At 42.8% G+C, this 21,108-nt stretch overlaps 1 protein-coding gene across 3 annotated transcripts in view; it reads left to right on the top strand.

Annotated features, from left to right (window-relative positions):
* The window catches only part of LOC105704521 (ribosomal protein S6 kinase alpha-5), a 34,833-nt gene that overhangs the window by 5,992 nt on the left and 7,733 nt on the right, over positions 1–21,108 (top strand). The gene's annotated exons all lie outside the window — the stretch shown is intronic.

The raw sequence follows: 21,108 nt of genomic DNA, 5'->3' as shown, positions 1-21,108 counted from the left end.
TTGTCGTTTTCTGTCGCGTTTAGGCGTATTTATTGACACAATTCCTAAACTTTTAGAGTACAATAGAGTTCGAATTTAAATATGTGAACCAATTGAAAAATGTGTAAGCTACTCAGCTCGAAATGTAACAACTAGCCCTGGTTTCTCCTATTTGTTTTCGATTTCCAGGAAAATCTTGAGTAATATCTTGTTACATAGATTTTTTACTTCATTTTCTGCCTCCTTGAGCGAATACGGCAAATGTGGCGCTAACGTTGCAAAATTTCCTTCAAGGGTAAAATTCAAATTGAAGTGGCGAAACCTTTTGTCACATAGACAGAAAACTCGGAACGATTCTGATTTTTATTAATTATCTTTTTATTCAATTATTTATTTTTATTAATTTTCTTTTTACTTAATTATCTATTTTTATTAACTATTATAATCTGATTTAACGTTTTGTAGGATGCTTAGTGGTTTCTGACTCTTCTTTTTATGCTACTCTAGTCAACTTGGTTCTGTTTATTGTTAAGTAATTAAACGGCACTTGGTTTGGATTTCCTATATCTCATGGTCGGTTTTTGTAACGATCGCACAAATATTTTTGTTTAATTATCAATTTCGTTCGGATATACTTTTCATTTAGATTTTACATATACGTCTGCCAAAAAACTTCTTTCTTTTTTAACATGCACAAATTGTATGCGTTTTTAATATGACTTGTTTTATTCGAGTCAGTTCCGAGTATGAAGGTTTAGTAGCAGGTTCATGTTTAATTTTTCGGCAGCGATCTTATTTCACATGCTTTACATGTCTTTCTTCGAATGCGTAAAAACGCTGACACTGCGGTGTTCCTGCTGATACGGATAAGCTCGTTTATATCGATTTAGGCGTTTGAGGCCACGGTATATCTAAATGTATATTTCTCAGTCGTTCTATCGACATCATTTTATTTTATTCCCACTAGTTTACGAATTCAAGTTCACTTTACGCGTTAATCTTCCCTATCTAATCGTTTATTATGAAAGCTAAATACGAGACTTAATGCGTTGGTTTGGTAAGAGACGTATAAATAATTTTTATCAGCTAGTTATTGGAAGCGGAATAAAAAAGAAGGGGGTCATTTATTCTTTGCACCGCTGGGTATTACACGGTATCTTTGTTATTGTATGTTCGTCGGGGGTGCTCCGAAATTGAAAGAACGCTAAGTAACCGCAGAGATTAATTGAATTGTAATCAATTGGTTTGAGCTGTTTTCAATCGTGATTAAAATCGGCGATCGATCTCAAGTGGGAAGAGAAAAAAAATTCTGATGTCGGAGATTGTATAATCTATATTTTACGTACACGTAATCGGTACATCACCCAAGGATTGCCTCGCAGATGAGATGAGCCAACTCTTTAAACATGTTTCTTGCTACGTATTGACTTGTTTACGTGTTACGCCGTGGCTAATCGCGTGATGCGCGCGTTTCGAAAATGATTAATTTTTGTTATTACGCTCAACCTTTTGTGACGTTCGTTCTCGGACGAAAGTGAAAACACGTGGAGCGTATTTCCGTGGAAGGTCGACTTCTTTCGAGAGTTCATTGAATTCAAATGGCACTGATATTTAATTGCACTCGTGCCGAGTAGAAATAATTGTGCTCTTGTTAATCCGGTAGATAAATCATTTCTCTCCTCGAAGGAGTCCTGCCGAAATGTCCGTTTTACTTTTCTTCTCATTAGGAATGGGAAACGATAAATTGTCATTAGGGCCTAAAGTTGTCTTAAACGAGATCTTAATGGGAAGTGAAATTGCTCGTTTCGGTTTTGCGAAAGGCGTATCTAGATTTCTTTACGGACCTTTTTTCCTGTACTCTATAGAACCGAGAGCGGAAAAATATTTTTCGAATCAACGTGGAGGCGATAAGGGCGCTAGGTCAATTTCGATTACCAAATGAATGTTGGCAACGGTTGACATCAGTAACGACTGATAATAAGCAATCGCTTCGACATTAGAGTAATAGGTCTTATTGGGTAGAACTCGCAACTGATAGATAATGTTTCATAAATCGTTAAAATAATTACGCGAAGGGGCAATTTTTCACCGGTGTACCGAGCAATACCTACGTACTGTACGAGTCCTGATACTGCTATATTTCTTCGCCCGGCTTCTTGATGATAATTTTCGTTATCGTTACGATAATAATTCTAAGTCGAGAAACGAGGAATTATGTAATGGCTCGATACTCATGTATCGATTATCCGAGAAATTTATTAGTTCCCGGTGCACGAGTACCTGGGTATATCGTATAGTTAACAAAAGTCGCAGAAATAAGCACATAATTGGTTGCACAAATTTTCGGCTTTAATTAAAGGTAGAAAGATGACGATTCCATTGTGCGTCGTGAAAACCGCTTTAATGTGTACGCAACGTAGACGGGTGAGATCATCTATACGAGTTCTGTTTTGAAGTTATTAGTCCCTATTAACCCTGTTTGCCTTTTTATGGCGTATAACCGATAGTCCAATTCACTTAAAAAAAAAACACGTGGAATATAAAATCGAAGATAGAAGTTATACGTGCCCCTTAGCAACATGGTTTTACGTACGATTTTTTTAACCTTGATGACCCCGCAATCTTCATACCATGCTTAATGTTTCTAATTGGAAGTGGTGGCTTTAAAAATAACTAATTATCTACCAGTAACCATGACAGCGGGATCAAAATAACGGCCACGAGCTAAAAAAAGAAAAACAAATAAATATAACGTGTTGGCACTTCAACTAGAAATGTACATTTGAGTATCTTCGATTCCCCTTTTCACTCTTTCCTCTTACAGCTTGTACGTCGATCGTTATGATAATATAATTTTGCTCTTATCGACTCGTTAACGTCGTGTAATTAAAAATTAATGGTATGAATTCGTACATTATATGTGCAATTGCAGGTTGCCCGGTTTCATAACGGGCATTTAAATCTGCCTTAAGAAAATCGTTTCGCTTAAGTGGCCATTTTGTGCATTGAGTATAATCACTTGACTTAATTTATTCAGCGATCCAGAAGAAACGCGTTTAAATACATACCAGGAAGCTACGTGGGGAGATTAACTCGCGATGGTTTTATTCCCTGTTCCTGCCACGAAGGGACTCGTTGAACGTGAGAACGTTTTCAGACGTAGAAGAGGCACCAAATGATAGTGTAAAGACTTGAGCCTCGCGAGGCTTTGCTGGCCACCTTTCATGCAAACAGCACTTCTTGGTAATTATTGTTTGCCGTCTGTTCATTGTCGGCGCCGCTCAAATGGGCTCCCTTTCTGCCCGATCGCTGTACTATTATTCATTGATATCGCTGCATTATTATTCTGGAACAAATTTGTCAATACATCGGGACAAACCAATAAGCCGACACATGATACATTTCCGTTCCGCGACGGGACTGATAAACGGAACAAAGCGGGATAGAAATCGCTGTAATCAAAAGTAAATACACGTCACCTGAATTATTGGGTTGTTCGATAGGAAATTGGGGATTTCAATCTTTTCTTGAATTTAATTCTTGATTTTCTTCTTTAATGGTTAAAACCCACGTCATATTGGACAACCTCGTTCAGATTCAATTGATCACTACGGGATATAGTTCTCGTATCGATCACGTTGCTCCACCTTCCACTGCAGTCGATGCACCGCAATAAAAAAAAAAAGGAATTACTCTCGCCTTGATTCCTTGGAACTTCACCGGCATTTCTCCTTGAATATTTTCGCGAGAAAATATAGTGGCGGAGGTAAATGAACGATTTATGGTACCGTCATAAAATCCGAATTCTGGGTAGCATGAAAAGCTCCGTTTCTACCGAGGCTCTTGGGGTATAAATAACCTCGTGATCCACAATTAAGCTTCCCCAATACTGCAAAGAAAAAAAAAGAGAAGGGATATTATTCTAATTCAATCGAACTCGACCCAAGGATGGATTTTTCGCATAGCTCGAAAGGCGCGTCTACTCGTCTCGTTCAATAAAATTCATCGGGATGAATTCACTTTTTCACATTTTTTTTTATCCTCGGTACTTAACTTCCCCGGCCTCTTTTTCACGAATCCACGATGCAAGGAAAGACTAGTGCTTCTTCCCGGTATATCTGGAGAAGCATTTGTTTAGCGAAAAGCCGTTGCTTTATATATAAATCCCTTTTGTTCCAACATTTAAAAATCCCTCTACACTGTTAAAAAAATATATTATAATTTTATAATATTTCTGTTGGAAGTTTTATTCATACATGGTATATTAATTTTATAATACAGTTTCAAATAAAACATATAACATGCGTTATAAATTTAGTACACACGTATGAGATAAAATTATGAAGGATATTAGTAATTTTGTGATATCATAATTGCAGGACATTCGTATGTAGTAAAATTATAAAAAAAAAAAAAAACAAGTAATAATTTAATAATACGCGTATTATAATTTTATAATAATTTTAGAAGACACATTTACAAGATCCTAAAATAGCATCATAGAATTAAAAACTCATCTCAGAGAAATATAAACAATGCGCACTAAGTGACTTCTAAATATGAAATTTATTACTTTCCCACGCAATATCACAAAATCATAACAATGTTATAAAATTGTAAATTTACTCAGAATTTTATAATAAATGTATACCCAATTCCCTATTAAGACGTCAAATTTATAATTTCACTGCAACCTTATGTATTAAAAGTGTATGAATTTTATGAATATTTTTAGCAGTGTACGCGATAAAGGAAGTCCCGGCAGAAAACGGCGACGCAGTTTTCTGCCGGGAGTTTTTGCATCGATCAAAAGGGGGAAGCCGGTGCGGCGCGATGCGGAGTTGCGGAGTTTCGCGGCGTGCAGTCGATCGAGAGTCGGCTTTAACCACTTTCTCTCCTGGTTACTTCGAAATCGTGGTTGGTTTTCGAGAGTGGTTCGCCTGGGCGCTGTGCAAGCTGTCGGCACGGTTAAACGTGTAACGGCAGCGGGTTAAGTAGGTCTCGGCGGACGCGAATAAATATTTCCAACCGTTGGTCCGGTTGCCCAACCGGGAAAATGGAACGGAACTTTTTCTTTCCCCGATTGTCCTCCACGCGGGCCCGCGATTTTCTGCTTTCGGGGGAATTAGCCGGTTGCGCGCGCAGCCTACGTTAAGGTGATGTGAAAGTGCCGTAAAGAGGTCTCGCTTATGAAACATTTCTCCGAACTGAGCTTATCGAATTGTTTCAAACTTGACAATGTGAATATGGAGGCTATGAAGAAGGTCCTGATGCCCATAAAATTTCAATTNTCTCAGTTATGAAACATTTCTCCGAACCGAGCTTACCGAATCGTTTCAAACTTGACAATGTGAATATCGAAGCTATGAAGAAAGTCCTGACGCCCATAAAAATTCAATTTTTATTTTTAATTTCTTTATAGATGTTTTAAAAATTTTTAATGAAAAATGATTCGGTACCAGAGATTGCCCAACTTTCATCGTTAACAACTAAGTAAATAATCGCTGGAGGAAAAGGTCAAAGAGAAAGTTTCAACTTCAAATTTCGTCAACTTCCATCGGTTTCGAGGATATGGTACAAGTTTTGGGATACCCTGAATACGCCTTTCGTAATCAAAGGTTTAAATTAAACACGTATATAAAAAGTCGGCAATATTGCTCACACGTGTCTCACGCAATCCCTCTACTGCAAACGGTGAGGTCATCATAAAACGTGTGTCCATAAATTAGAGGATTTATATTTTTCTTGCATAAATTGCGAAGGTTAAGAGTAGACGCGGTTAGCGTTTCCCCGTCGATGAATTTCTTTCTATTGGTTTCTGCGTTATTAGTGGAATAAAAGTTTCTTTGTCGTATCCAAGAATTCGTATTATTTTCATTGTTCTGGTTTGTATTACTTACCCATTACTGTTGTACCCGTGGGGGGTTCAGTAACGACAGGTGTTAACGGTTAAACCAATCTTTTCTATACCCTTATAACGAAGGTAACTGCAGGCAAGTTCTTTGCCCAAAATCGTAACAATGGTACCCGATCCTTTATAGATCGCTATTATGCTAAGTGCTTTCAGAGTCCCCCGTATCTGTTGAAAACGTAGTATAAAGCACTTTGTACAGAGGTACATTACCAGGTCGGAGTCGTTCTCGGGAAATGCCGTATTCGGTTTACCTAAAATCGACCTTATTGGAAGGTACGCGTTCGGTAATTCAGAGATCAAAGCCCTCGAAAATGTAGAACCGCGGCCTGGCTAGGATGGTTAGGGTCTTAAAGATTGATTGTACCCCAAGACGTCGGGATTGAAATACTTCTATTCTCCAAAGTGGGAGCGCTCAAGGGCCGGTCCAATTTCGGGATTGGAGAAGGAATATCCTCTGCATATTTTTTTTTTTTCCCGGCCTCGACACAGATCGCAGGCCTTTCGAGTTTTTCGCTTCGGAGGAGCGTTCGGACGACGTAGCCCAGGGCCTGATGCAGCGTGTCCATTTAAAGTCCTCCTCGAGCACCAGTTTCGCTACGATCAGTCTGGAAAAGTCTGTTTTTTTTTTTTTTTTTTTCCGCCTACGTATTTCGTTACTTAGGCCGAACTCTAAAGGGAAGTTTTGCGGGACGCGTAATGCGGGATTCGTGTCGGCGGGCGACTTTGCGACCTTCTTGGCAACCGGGCCATAAAGAGATACTCATCGAGGGAGGGTGCACCCGGGTCGGCCGTTCAGGTGCATTGTGTAGGGTGATTAAGGCGACCAACTGCAGCCCTCGTTGCCGGCGCAGGTAGTCGATGACTAATTCCGGATTCACGAAACGCTCGGCCGGTGGCTCATCGAGCTGGTTTACACGGCTGATTCCTCCCTAAGAAGTTCGCCTAACCGTGTCCATTGGCAATGGGCAAATGCCGGGGAGGGGAGTAAAAACAAACGACCGAGTTTCATAAATTCTGGCCCGGCCGAATGCCGGTCCCCATTGTCCGATGTCCCTGCTCGTTGTAATGGCGAAAGTCGCAGGTGAAAAAAGAACGCTGCGTTGGGACACAATGAGCAGGACGCCGCCTTTCAAAGCGGCCAGGGTAATGAAATCATTTCTCCGGTTCTCGGAGTTATTCCTTATGGCTTTTAAACCCGCGGCACTTAAGAGGATAGGAAAGACGCTAAGAAATTTAATCTACGTCGATAGAGTGAAATTCATCTGTACCCTTTTTGGGGATAATGCCGTTTTAAATACTCAAGTGGGAACATGAGCTGACATTTATATTTATGTTGGATTCTTTTACAGCCTACTTTGAGAATTATACGAACTTAAGGGTTCTATATGTCATTTCGGTAAAGTAATGATAAAAAGATCTATGTAAAACTGTCGAAATCCCATGAATGTTTATATTTTGACGAACCAACGTCGCCATTGTTTATTGATTCTAAACCTTGGACATTCCATAAATGAGTTACTAAATTACTAAATGCGTTTTAATCGTGTCGGTCTAACAGAGAATGAAAAGATATGGGAAATACCTTTGCTTATGAGACTATTTCAGTTTATATTTTAATGAGAATTTAAAATGAAGGCCTCCGTAATCATGGGCAGAAGTTTCAAATAATTCGGTGCACCCAGTTTGGAGAAAAGTTTTATAAATATTTAGGCGTTATATATATAGAATGTCTCTTTTATATCTCCTTAAGTGATTCACCGAGGTTAAAGATATACATAGAAATTGGTCGCGTCGTGATAAGGCCTATCGATTGGGCCAGCGCCGGTACTTTTTCATTATTAAGGATTCTCAGTGAGCGGGCGCGGCCGCGTGACAAAGGTAATCACCGGCAGTGCTCTCGCGTCGTGAATGATAAAGGAAGCTCGAAACTTTCAGGCCCGACGCTAGGATATAAAGGCAGCCAGCCCGGTTGAGCTTTGTGAGGCGTTTTCGTTCACGGAGATCTGGAGTGCACTCCATCAAGGCAACCGAGTCTTGTCCGACCCCGATGAAATTTCCCCGGCACTTGATATCCCCGATAGGGGAGGAATTATCGGCACCTCGTGGACAACGCGAAACGGCGTTGAACCAATTCCGTCGTGGTCGAAGGAGACCGCGTCATGGATCTAGGAATAAAGGGATAGAGCGTAAAGTTAGATTCCGACGAGGGGACCGGAGCTCGAGATGGAACGAGAGGGGGAATGTTGCGGCATGGGGTTAAGAAAAAAGGGATGGAGGGTGTCCGTGTCGGGCGAAGCTCGAGACGCAAGGGCGAAGAACGAATGGCGGCCATCTTTCTTTCCCAGTCCACGTCCTCGCGTGCTATAAACAGGTGTAAACATTATTTCGAGGACGGTTACCATTACTGCTTGCAATTTTTATGTTCTTAAAAACAATATGCAATACAATGGGACAAGCTTTAGACGATTTGTCGCGCACTTTGTCATACTCCAAGATAGGCGTCGTACGTGTACTTTGGCTGATGCTGTTCACAATTCCAAGATGGCGCGCGTTTGTCTGTATACGCGTAGCATCTAAAGACGGCCGCTACATTTCTCTCCTTTTGCATTTCGAGTCTCAGTTTTCTCGTCTGGAATGTAACTTTAAAATCCATCCCTCTATTCCTAGATACATGATAGCGGCCATCTTTCGGTGGTACGCACCCTCGCAATCTCGTATACGTGAAGAGCGGCAGCTAAAGTGTACGTACGGTGTCTTATTTGAAGTACGATGAACCAACATGTATATAAATTGTGAAATCGTGTTGTATATTGTCTTTAAGCATACAAGTCGCAGATGAAAATTATGTTGTATGTTATTAACACGCTGACCATCGTGGCGGTCAAGATATTAAGTGTAGATATGAAAAGGTCATTCTATATATCAAAACGTCAAAATATTTATAAAATTTGTCTCCAAACTGGGTGCACCGAATCATTAGAAACGTTAACACGTGATCATGGAGGCCCTAAGAAAGAAGGCGACGTTCGTGAAATTTCATTTTTCAAAGAAACATTTTTTTTATTTAGCCTAGACTAAAACTAAAATCACATTTTTTTTTTTTGTAAAAAATGAAATTTCACGAATCTCCTCATAATTGCTTCACGGGCCTCCATAATCACGTGTTAAAGTTCCAAATGATTCGGTGCACCCAGTTTGGAGAAAAGTTTTATATATATATATATTGAATAATCATTTCATATCACCTTAAGGACGTAAAAATTGAAAATGACGATAAGAATTGTCGCGTACGTGAAATCTTTTCCAAGTCCGTTTAAAAGACGCGAAAACGCGCGCGCGCTAGCAACGCAAGATGGCCGCCGCGCGTTCCTTCCCTTCTGCGTCTCGAGTTTCGTCCGCGCGACGACGCATCCTATCCTTTTCTTTTTGGACTCATGGATCGGGTCCCTGCAATTGCGCATATCGGTTGCCGAACGCGCAGGCGGCGTTCGATATTCGTGGCCCGAAACTGCATCTCGCCGAGAGGCGGCTGCGTGGCTAACGAGCACTTAAGCAGCGCTTAAATTTATAAGCCTGTTGCACCCGGGAGTCCCACTTGAGCTCTGCGTCGCGGCGATGCCGATTCTTTTCCTCGTACCGTTCCCCCTTGGCAGGCAGTTAACTCCGGGGGGCGGATTTTACGAGGCCGAACTCCGTACCCCGAGACGTGGAAGAAGGAAAACGGAAGACTCCTCGGGGAAAGCGAGTCAGGGAGCCAATTCGAGGGCAGAAAAGGTACACCGTTAAAAAGATTCATAAAACTCATACGCTTTTAGTACATAAGGCTGCAGTGAAATTATAAATTTGATGTCTTAATAGGGAATTAGTATACATTTATTATAAAATTCTCAGTGAATTTACAATTTTATAACATTATATTATGATTTTGGGATATTGCGTGGGAAAGTAATAAATTTCATATTTAGAAGTCACTTAGTGCGCATTGTTTATATTTCTCTGAGATAAGTTTTTAATTCTATGATGCTATTTTAGGATCTTGTAAATGCGTCTTCTAAAATTATTATAAAATTATAATACGCGTATTATTAAATTATTACTTGTTTTTTTTTTTAATAATTTTACTACATACGAATGTCCTGCAATTATGATACATATATCACAAAATTACTAATATCCTTCATAATTTTATTACATATGTGTGTACTAAATTTATAACGCATGTTATATGTTTTATTTGAAACTGTTATAAAATTAGTATACCATGTCGGAATAAAACTTCCATGAAAAATGTTATAAAATTCACAGAATTTTTTAAACAGTGTACGGAAAGTGCTCGACCGGTGGAAAGGTTTTTTACTACATGCGAATGTCCTACAATTATGATACATATATTATAAAATTACTAATATCCTTCATAATTTTATTACATACGTGTGTACTAAATTTATAACACATATTATCTATTTTATTTGAAACTATTATAAAATTCACAGAATTTTTTTATCATTGTACGGAAAGTGCCCGACCGGTGGAAAGGTCGGGCACTAACGATGCGGCAAAGTGTCGATGGTATTTCTAAGCGGCGTTTAGTCCTAGGCCGTACTTATCCGTAACGGTGCAACCGAGTCTGTTAATCTTTATGATACCGTCATCGCCGGGATTCCGTGTATCCCGATTAGCGGCTGGCGGGGTGAATTAGCCTTTTTATTCCCCGCCATCGGAGGGAAAAGCGGGTCTAAGGGGTTTATTATCTTCTCGGAGGAGGAGCAAAATCGATCTTCAAGTTTGGCCTGGATTTCTCATCGGACTTATCGACTTTTGGGTCTTGCCGGAATGTTATCCGCTCGCCCCATTAGCTTAATAACGGGCTATTCAACGAATTAGGAAATAACAGTTTACGTAAATTAATAATCGCGCAAATGGGCGCTTACCCGAATAGCCGGAAGAAGAGGGAAAGAGTTAATTCCGTTTCTGGTGCCGAGGTCTTTCGTCACCGATCGCCAGGGTTTGTTTCCAAAACGGCTTTTCCGTGTATATGGTTATGCATCGCCGTAATCGAAATAAAAAGAGAGGCGGGATGAAGGAACAGGATTTTCAATTTCGCGGGGATCGATATGATCGGCTAAGCTGATGGTTAAATCCCCATTAATGCGGTACTGGTTATGCAAGTCGATAGAGAAGCCTTAGCGCGATTATTTTAAAGAGATACAGAGTCGCGTCCCGGACTGAGCGAGCCTTGTCTGCGTTTTCTACCTCCTATTCATTTTTTTTTTTAATGTTCGTAAAATGAAATGTGAATACGAGTATCGACCATCGCTAACCGTTATCTAAACTTTATCCGCGTTTCAAACCGGGACGATGAGTCTCGGTTTAAATAATTTCACGAAATAGATGATTTTCTTTGCATTCTCTCCGAGCAGGGGCTACGATAAGTTGGAGTGTTTGTTTTAAAAATGGGCCAAAATAAAAATTTTCTTCCTACACGGGACGTTCTTTCTCGATGTTCCAGACGAGTCATTCCGCGAGAAAATCTTCGTGGAATTATCGTGTTTGTGTTTTGGGCACGGGATCCTTTTAGCATTATAAATAGCCCGGGCGAGTGAAACGAGTTAACTGTCCTTCTCCGAGAAGAGCCGAGCCCGTAACCGGCGATTCGGAAAAAAGTAATCTTGTACATTTCGGACGGATAAACAACCGAAGAATGGAAAACGCTAATGAACGATTCTTCGGAATCGTGACCGTTTCGCTCTGGGAATAACACCTAATAGGTAGTTTAAAAGCCTACCTCTCCCTTGTAAATCTTACATCGTTTGATTATTCCCGAAGTCCATTACCACTCTGTGCTAAAAAATATTTAAACAAAAAAAAAAAACAACGCGAAGCATAGTTACATCAAACATCGTCATTATTGTACTTTGTTTATCGGCATTATCGTGGAAAAGGAAAAAGAGATTATGTGAAACACGTGGGCATTCGTAACGTGGCGGTTTAAAAATATTTCCATAAACGCGGAACGAAAAGACCGACTAACCTCGAATCACGAAGAATGATAATTAGCCAGTGTAAAGTGAGGTCAAAGCTTATATATCCACGCTTCGACACTCGCCCACATTCCTGTGGCGCTTTTATTTTTACGCGTAAGAACCTCCAAGGAGGCCATTTTCGCTGGACCGAGGTTCCCTCTGGAGTAAAAAAGCATGTACATAAAGCCGGCAATGCCACTTTAGCAGAATTCAATAAAATTTGTTGCAGAATTTATTGCTAATTTATTGCTATTTTATTGCGCAAAAAAGTAATTCTTTGCTCTTATAGTTTTTTTTTTAAAACTAGCGATGCCAGTTTTATATTAAGCTAGCATTGCCACATTATAAAAACAATAATAGAGTAAATGATAATCGACGTATACGCCTGAATTTATTGCTAATTAATTGCTTCCAAAAAAAAACAAACTTCCATTCTTTTACTCACCCCTAAAGGGGTATGTCACCACCCCTATCTATATTTTAATCTATATTTTATCGATTTCAACATAGTCACTGCCCTCAAATTTTCCGACTGCGAGGATCATTCTTGCACGTGCAATCCTTCATTACCGGCATCGCATATGTAATACCGAAGATGCAAACATAGCCAGAATTTATTTCCAAGATTTCCGTGATTACCGCTGCAATGTCAAGGTGCAAAACATTGCAATTACATCTGCGGTAACTATTGTTACGGTACCATCGACGGTTTTTCACGCGAGCATATGTAATAGGTAGGATACCATTTTCCGGGCAGGGCAAAAGTAAGTGACACGGATTCCAATGCGAGCGTTCACAACCAACGGTACCACCCTTCCGTGAACGGTCGCGGTGGAATCCATTTTACATACATCTGCCCTACTCCCCGAGTCGATCCTCCGGGCCCGATCCCCGAAGCCGCTCGTGGGTATTCCCCGACGAGGTTCGCGGAAACGTGACGCGCGAGCGGCGCCTCTCTTCGCCGAAGCGACCGCGGTGAAAGTCGTCCGCGTTTTGCAAGATTTTTCGCCGGTAGCGCTAAGGCGAGCGGCACGTGTAGGTACGCACGGTCGATAAGCGCGGGATTTCACGTAGGATCGTTAGGGAGGTCCCCGCTCGTATTTTACGGCTTCTCACCTCGGTCCGCCGCGATCCCCGCCCCGTATCGCGCCCGTTTGTTCGCCTTATTGCGCCGGGGCGCGCGCTGCACCTCGCCGACCTTGGGGGTACGGCCGCAAGGTCGCTCGCGTCCTTCGGACCGTTTGCACGGATGCGCATGCGCCCGCGATACGCGGCTCCGAGTGCGCGCGCACGGGGCGACGGCGCTCGCGGGCGCGCACTCCGCTGGCACCTGGCCGCGCGACCACTCACCACGTGCGCGCGCACACTAGGGGGCGCGGCGTACGTGTGGCGCGCACGTGTACGCCGTCTTGCAAGCGGCGCGCCTCGGAGCGAGAACGGTCGCACCGGCGACGAAAACGATCCCTCCGTGGGTCCGCCCTCGTCGATTCGAAAAATACCTTTCCCCAGCTCCCCGGCCCTGCATCGGGCTGCGCGCCAGAGCGCAGGTGTCCCGTGATCCGAGTCGGTTTCCCTCGGGTTACTTGAACCCGGGATTCGTCACCGGGCGCCGGACGGATGCTCTTGCGGATGCCCCGCACTTGAGGGTTACTCGCGAGCTTTATGCCATCGAGAGGTCCGGCGTGCGGACCATCTGGTCCTCGTTTCTTCATCCCCTGTGAACTGGTCGGCGGAGGGCACATGACGTCGGTATTAAATTCACGGGAGCGGATGCTAACGCTTCCCCACGTGTTTCTACGTGGCATAGGCGTGGGGGTAATTTCTTTTCTTTTTTAGTGAAATTCACTGAAAGGCGATCGCGGAACGAGTTCCACCCTGGGACCTCGAGGGGAATTGCTTCGGCGGAAATCCATCGGCTTAAGCGTGCTTTACGCTTCGCACCCCACGGGTCGTTCTTCGGCCTCGTCTATCTCTGCATATTCATAGGCGCGGTTTTCGTGCACCTTAAGCTCGAATTAATGGAAAAATCGGTCAAGGAGGGAATAATAATCTCGGGCCGGAGGACGCGGTCGGGATTCCCGCCGGGAATCTTCTCCCTCGTAACTTCTCTCGTACCGAATAATGGAGGGCAAATTGAGCGCCTTAGTTCCGGGGAACTCGCGAGGGACTCCCGGGAACTTCGCACGGCGCCTCGGTCGTGTCTAACGCTCTCGCGTAACCGCCGTCTTTTTTCTCTTTGCTTCCGTTTTGCCTCTCCCTTTTCTTCCTCCGAGTGGGGCAATCCTCGGTTTAGCGACTGCTGGACGGGATCCGTTCCCTGTCCTCCGCGGGCGATGCGCCGCGACAATTAAAATGACGAACCTTTGTACAGAGATTGCACTTGCTCGGGTGTAATGGCGTTGCGTAAGCCACGCGAGTCGCTCGTGGCCCCACGTGCGCGTTTCCGCGAGACTGCTCGACAGAGAGGATATTGTTTGCGAACCGATCGAAGCCGGTCGCCGGTCCGCGGTATTGTTACCGATGCACCGGCACCGCTTTTTTACGCCGACGACTATTTTTCATAGAGAAACTCGTTTTTCTTCCTGGACGCCCAGCAAGGACGCGGCGCCCAATCACCGTGTACGGCCGCCATTACAAGCGGTTACGAAATGCTCCGACGTTGCGTAACCGGGAGCACTGTTAATTGTGCTGGGTAACAGTTTAGAGATTTTTGCTACGGTGCCGTCGTCGGCTCTAAGGGTTTCTTCCTTCGCCCGGGTCGAAGATGGATGCAGATAATGTCTGTAAAAAGGGGTACGACTCGTGGAGACTCGTCGTGGAGCAAAAATCTTCGTCAGAAATAATAGTTAGAAATAATATTGGGATATTATACTATTTTCGTTGGAAGTCTTGTTCGGAGATGGTGTACTAATTTTATTTCATTTTATTTAGATATCTCGTACACATGTTACTAATTCAGTTCTTAAGTTCATTTTCCTGCGTAATTTCACGGAATTACCAGCACGTTATAAAATTTTACATTTATTTAGTAATTAATAATAAATGCGCGTCGATTCATTTATTAACGCGTCAAATTTATCATGTAGTTACGACATTGGGTACTTAAGGGGGTGTATGCAGTTGTGATAGACGAAATTCAATAGTATTTCATAATACAATTATTGAACTGGTGGTCATATATATGAAATAAATTTATCGTGGTCATAATATATTATGACCTGACAAAAAAATATATATATTAAGTTCAATAATTGTACCATGAAATCACGCTCTGTTTTCGATTAAAAAATGCATTTTAATTATGAAAAAAAATTCTTGAATTTTGCCTATGGCAACTGCATATAACCCCTTAAAGTGATTGGATTTAGGAATATTTGTAACGGGGAATGATAGCATTTTGATAACCCAAACCAAAATCCTGTGGATCTTTTGAAAATCGCTCATGTTATTTCCTCCGAAATTGTTGGATTCTTCAACGGTTTGGAAAATGCTCTGCATGGTTTTCTGTAGCCGGAGGTGAACGAGAGTGGTTAACTTTGAGCTTTTTCAACCGGCAAATAGAGTGAAACTCTCCGATACGTTTTTTCCCTTTGGTTTTTGGTAACGCAATTCGCTCCGAGGTACGTTTTAGATTTCTCTTTTAACTCGGTAAAGGTCCAGCAGTGTTCGTGGAATTATCGTATAATTGGAATTCCCTTTGAACGAAATCTTTGACTTTGAAACGAGGTAGCGGTTCGAATAATAATATAGCAATAAATTGAATACTTTTAACTATGGAAAAGTGAAGATAAAACGTGTTTAAACCGATTCCTCTTAGGTAGAGTGACGACTATGACCAATGTTTTCCGCATATTGTTGATAGGCGTTCCGAGTGATAATTAAATTTCCACTGACATGTAAATTTGGTTTTCTCTCGTGCATATATTCATGTCTGCTCGAGGCAGCCGAACGGCAATTGGTTATTTCTGGTTAACTTATTGTACCGAACCGAACGTTATTAAAAATGCACCGACCCTCAATTGACAGCCGCCTACGGGGGTAGAAATGTTTGTAACCGTCGATAATAACCGAGCAAACGGAAACGTGAAACCCGATTACATAACCTCGTAAGGGAACATTCGATCCAGTAGGCTCGGGTTTAAAACCGAGTTCTGGAAAACGGACCAGCGTGGATGGTATAACATATGCAGTTTAATGCAACCCCTTGGATTTATAATAAGAGGCAGGCTATTTTAGGAAACTAAAAGAACTGCCTAGAAGATTCTCGTGGAGTATCCAGCGGAGATATAAATAATTTCCTCCGCGAACAGGACGCGGAGTTCCGTTCGAGGATACCCACCACGTGTCTCGGGTCGCCCAAACGAGAGAGTGTCGGAAAAAGTGGCACAGCGCTTCTCCCTAGTTTCCAACGCATCCGCGTGGCGACGCTTCCTTAATATTTCGTCGATTAGCTGTCCATTTTAAGATCTCTAAAGCCGAGGCAATTCCGAGCGCGGCCGTATCTCCGGCTGGGATGAAATTACCAGTGAAAGTCTCGGCTCCGATCGGAAAGGCATGGCGATTTTCACCTCGACGTGGACGACACCTCGATTCGCTCGTGATCCCGTAAATTCGGCGCTAATTGCGATTCCGGAAAGAAAGGGAGTATTAATAAGGATAAGGCGGGAGTAGAAAGTAGCAAGGGGGCGAGAGGGAAGATGGCCGGTGAAACGAGCGCGATGCCGTTAGTTGGGAAAGTATGTAACGGGGGTATTTCTCTCCCGGGCATTAAAATCGCCAGGAGCGAAACTCTAAAACGATGGCGTAACCCTTGCGTCACTCACCTACCCCGTTACCAGGCCGAGGTTTTTGTAAATGCCCACTCACGGCGCCCAACTCCACCTCGACTTGTTATAACGTACACGGAAACAAAAAGAATGGGTTGGAAAACCACAATCGTGGTAATCGTAATCCTATTGCAAGCGCGACATCCGGGACAACCTTGGGAGGAGGTTGCATTAACAAGCGTAACATAGTAAAAACATAGTAAGGGTTACTTCACCATTTAGTCGATGTAACTACAAGGAACGAGTTGTTCCAACGTTGTGCATAGTTGTGAGTATCCGTTTAAAAATTTACCGTCGTCACAAGAAATTCAGTGATTATGATTACGAACGCTATACTTATGTTTCCGTCAGGGTTCTCGTACATTTCTACCTCAAGGAGTAAATGTATCATTTGATGCTAAAAAATGTGGACTCTCGACGATCACTTCCCTTTTCCCCTCTTCATCGGGAAGGGGTAGAGTCATTGTACCGTAAACGTAAGGGATAGTAACGGGTCTTACATGCGTCTTATATACCCCCGAGCAATCTGCGTCGCCTGCGAGTTCTGCCACCTGGCGGCGCTGTCGAAACTAACGGGGCCAAACCATTGATTCTGCAATCACATCGGCAAGTTTAGAATAACCTTGCAGCGTGTTAACCTTACTATAATATGTGGTTACAGCTCCCAGATAAACCTTCCATTATCCTGTGCGTATCGTAACCTCTTCATGTAGTTAATATTACCTTTCCATGTGGTGATCACTCCTGCACCTTTTAGGCGCAGCGCCATGGATACGGTACCTATTCCCAAGGTTACATTTCCCATTCCACGTGGTAAATTTCACCGTTTACGTGGTTTTACTTCCCACGGTACTTTAACCATGTCACTATAGTAATTGTATCCTAATTATTTTTTTTCCGTGTACCTACTTCGCTTCCCCCAGCCCCCTTGGGGTGCACCTCGTCGGACCGCAAATTGCGCACGAAGTGACACGACGCGTCTGCGCATTACGGAGCCGAGCTTAGCGATGGAAAAGCAAGTGTAAAAAGGAAGGAGGACACGGTACCGGTAGTACACCGTGCCTAAGAATGTAACGGATTGTCGATACGGCCGAGAATACACAGGTGCGCGTTTAAGTCCACCCGAGCGTGCTCGATTCCGTCTGTCTTTTCTGCAATGGTTCTTAAACCCATGTAAGACTGCCACTGATATGCAATATTTCTTATCGACGGCGTAGAACGCGATACGATCTTGGTGGCAAGTATTAATACAATTATGTCGCCTTGATTTACTATTGGCCGACCTTCGCCATTCGATTTACATGAGGGAATATCGATCGATCGCGCCAACTTATATTTGGAATTACAATTATGTCTGAATTAAGCCTTATTGAGTGAAGGTTAAATCGAGATCTTTTGTCGTCCTGCGACGTCGGTTATACGCAGGTAATGACTTTCTTGCCCAAAGAGCTGTTCATTCGATAGAAGTAACACATAATAACCAGGGTGGGTAAGAACCCGAGTTTTTTTTTTTTTCTTGGATTTTTTAGGGTTTTATTAAAGAGTATTTAATAAATTGGAGCGTTTAGGGTGGAAGCTAATGGAAGCGAGAACATGGAAGAGGGAAAAGTTGTTCGAGAGATTTTGTACCTAATTGGTGTTTACCGAAATAAACGAATTAATTTTATGTCATAAAGTATCAAGATATTCGTAAGCTAATTTTGATTTAACCTAAATGAACCATGAGTAAACTTTTACTTACATTAAATATATACAAGGTTATCGAAAATGTTTTATATAATGCAACGCTACAGATAAAAATCCTTCGATTTAGGTTCCTAATCTCACAGGATAAAAATCGGACCATATCCTTGTTTGGGTGTTTCCTCCGGATTATTTCGAGTTTTTTCGGTTTTTTAAAGACAGGATTTTTTTTTCGAAAAAATCCAGGAGGTTAAACAGGGTTGGATAAAATCATAACCACCCTGGTAATAACCTAATCGAAATTTTAGTCTCCTTTAACCACCTTGCCGTGTAAACTAGCTCAGCAGAATCTGGGCCAAAATGGTCGAGGACGACACAAATTGTAATCCCTAATCTTTAACGTGATTCTTACGTTTGATCCGAAAGTGTGATCACGAATGTTCACGTTTGGCCAGAAATTGTTGTCACGAGTAAGACTCCTCAAATCACGGCAAAGGGTTAAGCCTGCGTAACACAGGTAAGACCTCTTTTGGTCCCGTTTCACTCTCTCAAGTCCTACTTTTAACCTTTCCCGTCCTACTTTATTCTAATTAAGTCCCACTTTAGGCCTACAAACAGAAGAAGTGGAAATATCTGCCACTTTTAAGGTCCGAAGTAGAACCTCAAACGTATGAAAGTACAGCGCGTCAAAACCCAATTAAGACCGAAAATTAGAGGTCCTAAGTAGAATCAAAATTTCCACTCGGAAATGTTTCCCCTTCGAGCAGAATCTGAAAATAATTTGAAAGCAATTTTGTCACGACATTGGCCCCCGAAGGATGAAATCCGAAAGCATAGCCCCGACATTGTTTCAAACTTGACCGCGACGCGTTCCATCCTAACGTAGGATTTCAATACGCTTAAATTCATCGCTGACGTTATCTTACGTCTGTCCCGGTGTTATACGTTATTCTCATTTAAATAGCAGACGGTCAGAGGGAGAAGCACTCGATATCGACGCAATCTACGGAACGTCGCGCTTCAAAACACATTCGCGAGAGCCTCGCTGTCGCGTTCTCGATATGAAACGTCCAGACACGTTGAAACTGAAAATATGGTATCCTGCCCACAATCGGTACCCAACAATGAGGCTTAAAACGCGTTTCCGCGCAAAAACCAAAGTAGAGCGTTTTACGACTCCTATACTTTCCCATAGCGACACATTCCTCGTGCACCCGGTGAGAAAGTAAAAACAACCCGGAAGCCTCGTCCGCATCCCGTAGGCGGTCTCGTTAAACGGCCACACGAGTGCGCACCGAGGGTACACTGTTTAAAAAAATATTATAATTTTATAACAGTTCTGTTGGAAGTTTTATTCAGACATGGCTCATTTTATAACATTTTCAAATAAAACGCATAACATATGTTATAAATTTAGTACACGTGTGTAATAAATTTATAATATATGTTATATAAATTTCTGTTGATCAGGAATTGATATTAAACGTTTTTTCTGCGGACAAACAAATTTGACATATGCTCGGGCAGGTTCGAGGATGATTTTAGAGACTACCTTAAATGCCGAAAAAGATCTTTCTGCATTGTTTAAATATTTCTCGGACTCGAGAATGTCGCTACAATGCTTCTCAGCCGATACTTGTCATCTGTCGATTAAATATCATTAAAAATAAACTTACGTAAACGATCATAAAATAAAAAACTCATCTAAAGAATTCCCAAACAATGCGTAATAAGTGACTACTATCGAGTATGAAATTTATAATTTTTCTCCGCAATTTCACAAAATTACAATACGGTGTTATAAAACGGTAAAGTTACTTAGAATTCCCTAATAAATGTATACTAATTCAGTATTAAGGCATGAAATTTATAATTTTACTGCAACCTTACGTGGTAAAGGTGTACGAATTTGAGGAATATTTTGACCAGGGTACACCCTCTGCCAGCGATATCCCCATTCCCCCCCGAAGGACAAACCCGGAGCTCGGCTCCTGCGAGCGCGCACGGTTCTCCAAGATGGCGGCCGCGGCTTGGCGAACGGTACCGCGTACGGTAACGGTGCCGGTTAATCGGTGCCTTTCCGTAAATTAAAGGGCAGCCCTCGAGGCCCGGGGCCCGGTGGGTTCGCGGAGGACCAAACCGAGGAATGTCGTCGGCTGACTCGAAACGAGCGAGGCGGCCAAGTGGACGGAGAGACGGAGAAAGAGACGCGGCCGAAAGAAAGTCGGTACCGTTACGAAATAGCGAGTGAATGCCGACTATCTGGGTCAGACAAAAGCGGAACTTCCGCAGCCCGGCTTCAGCCGCGATCCGCGGACCGTCCCGGCTCCCTCTTACCGAATTAACCCGATTTCGATCTCGCATCCTCCCGCGCCTGGTCGTTTCGCCTTAGCGGACGCGCCTGATAAGTCGGCGCGGATACCGCGAAACTGCAAGCGAAGTACGCCGACAAAACGGGGTCGATTGTCGGGCTCGAAGTCGCTCGTGTCGGCCGCCTATACACCTCGGTGCGATCACGGCCGCGCTACGACCACCTTGACACGGATTCTCACCAGCGGACAGGGCCGAGCCGCGGTGGAGGGGCGACGTCGACACGTGGCCCACCTCTCTTTATTCTGACAATTTCGATCTCCTCGAGGGACCGCGCTCTCGGGACTCCCGGTCTTCGTTGCGTGTCGGTAAT

This window comes from Orussus abietinus, unplaced genomic scaffold (assembly GCF_000612105.2).
Source record: "Orussus abietinus isolate OABI.00-Male unplaced genomic scaffold, Oabi_2.0 scaffold6, whole genome shotgun sequence".
NCBI lineage: Eukaryota > Metazoa > Arthropoda > Insecta > Hymenoptera > Orussidae > Orussus > Orussus abietinus.
The sequence above is the reverse complement of the archived record's forward strand: the minus strand, read 5'-3'. Positions and strand labels throughout refer to the sequence as shown.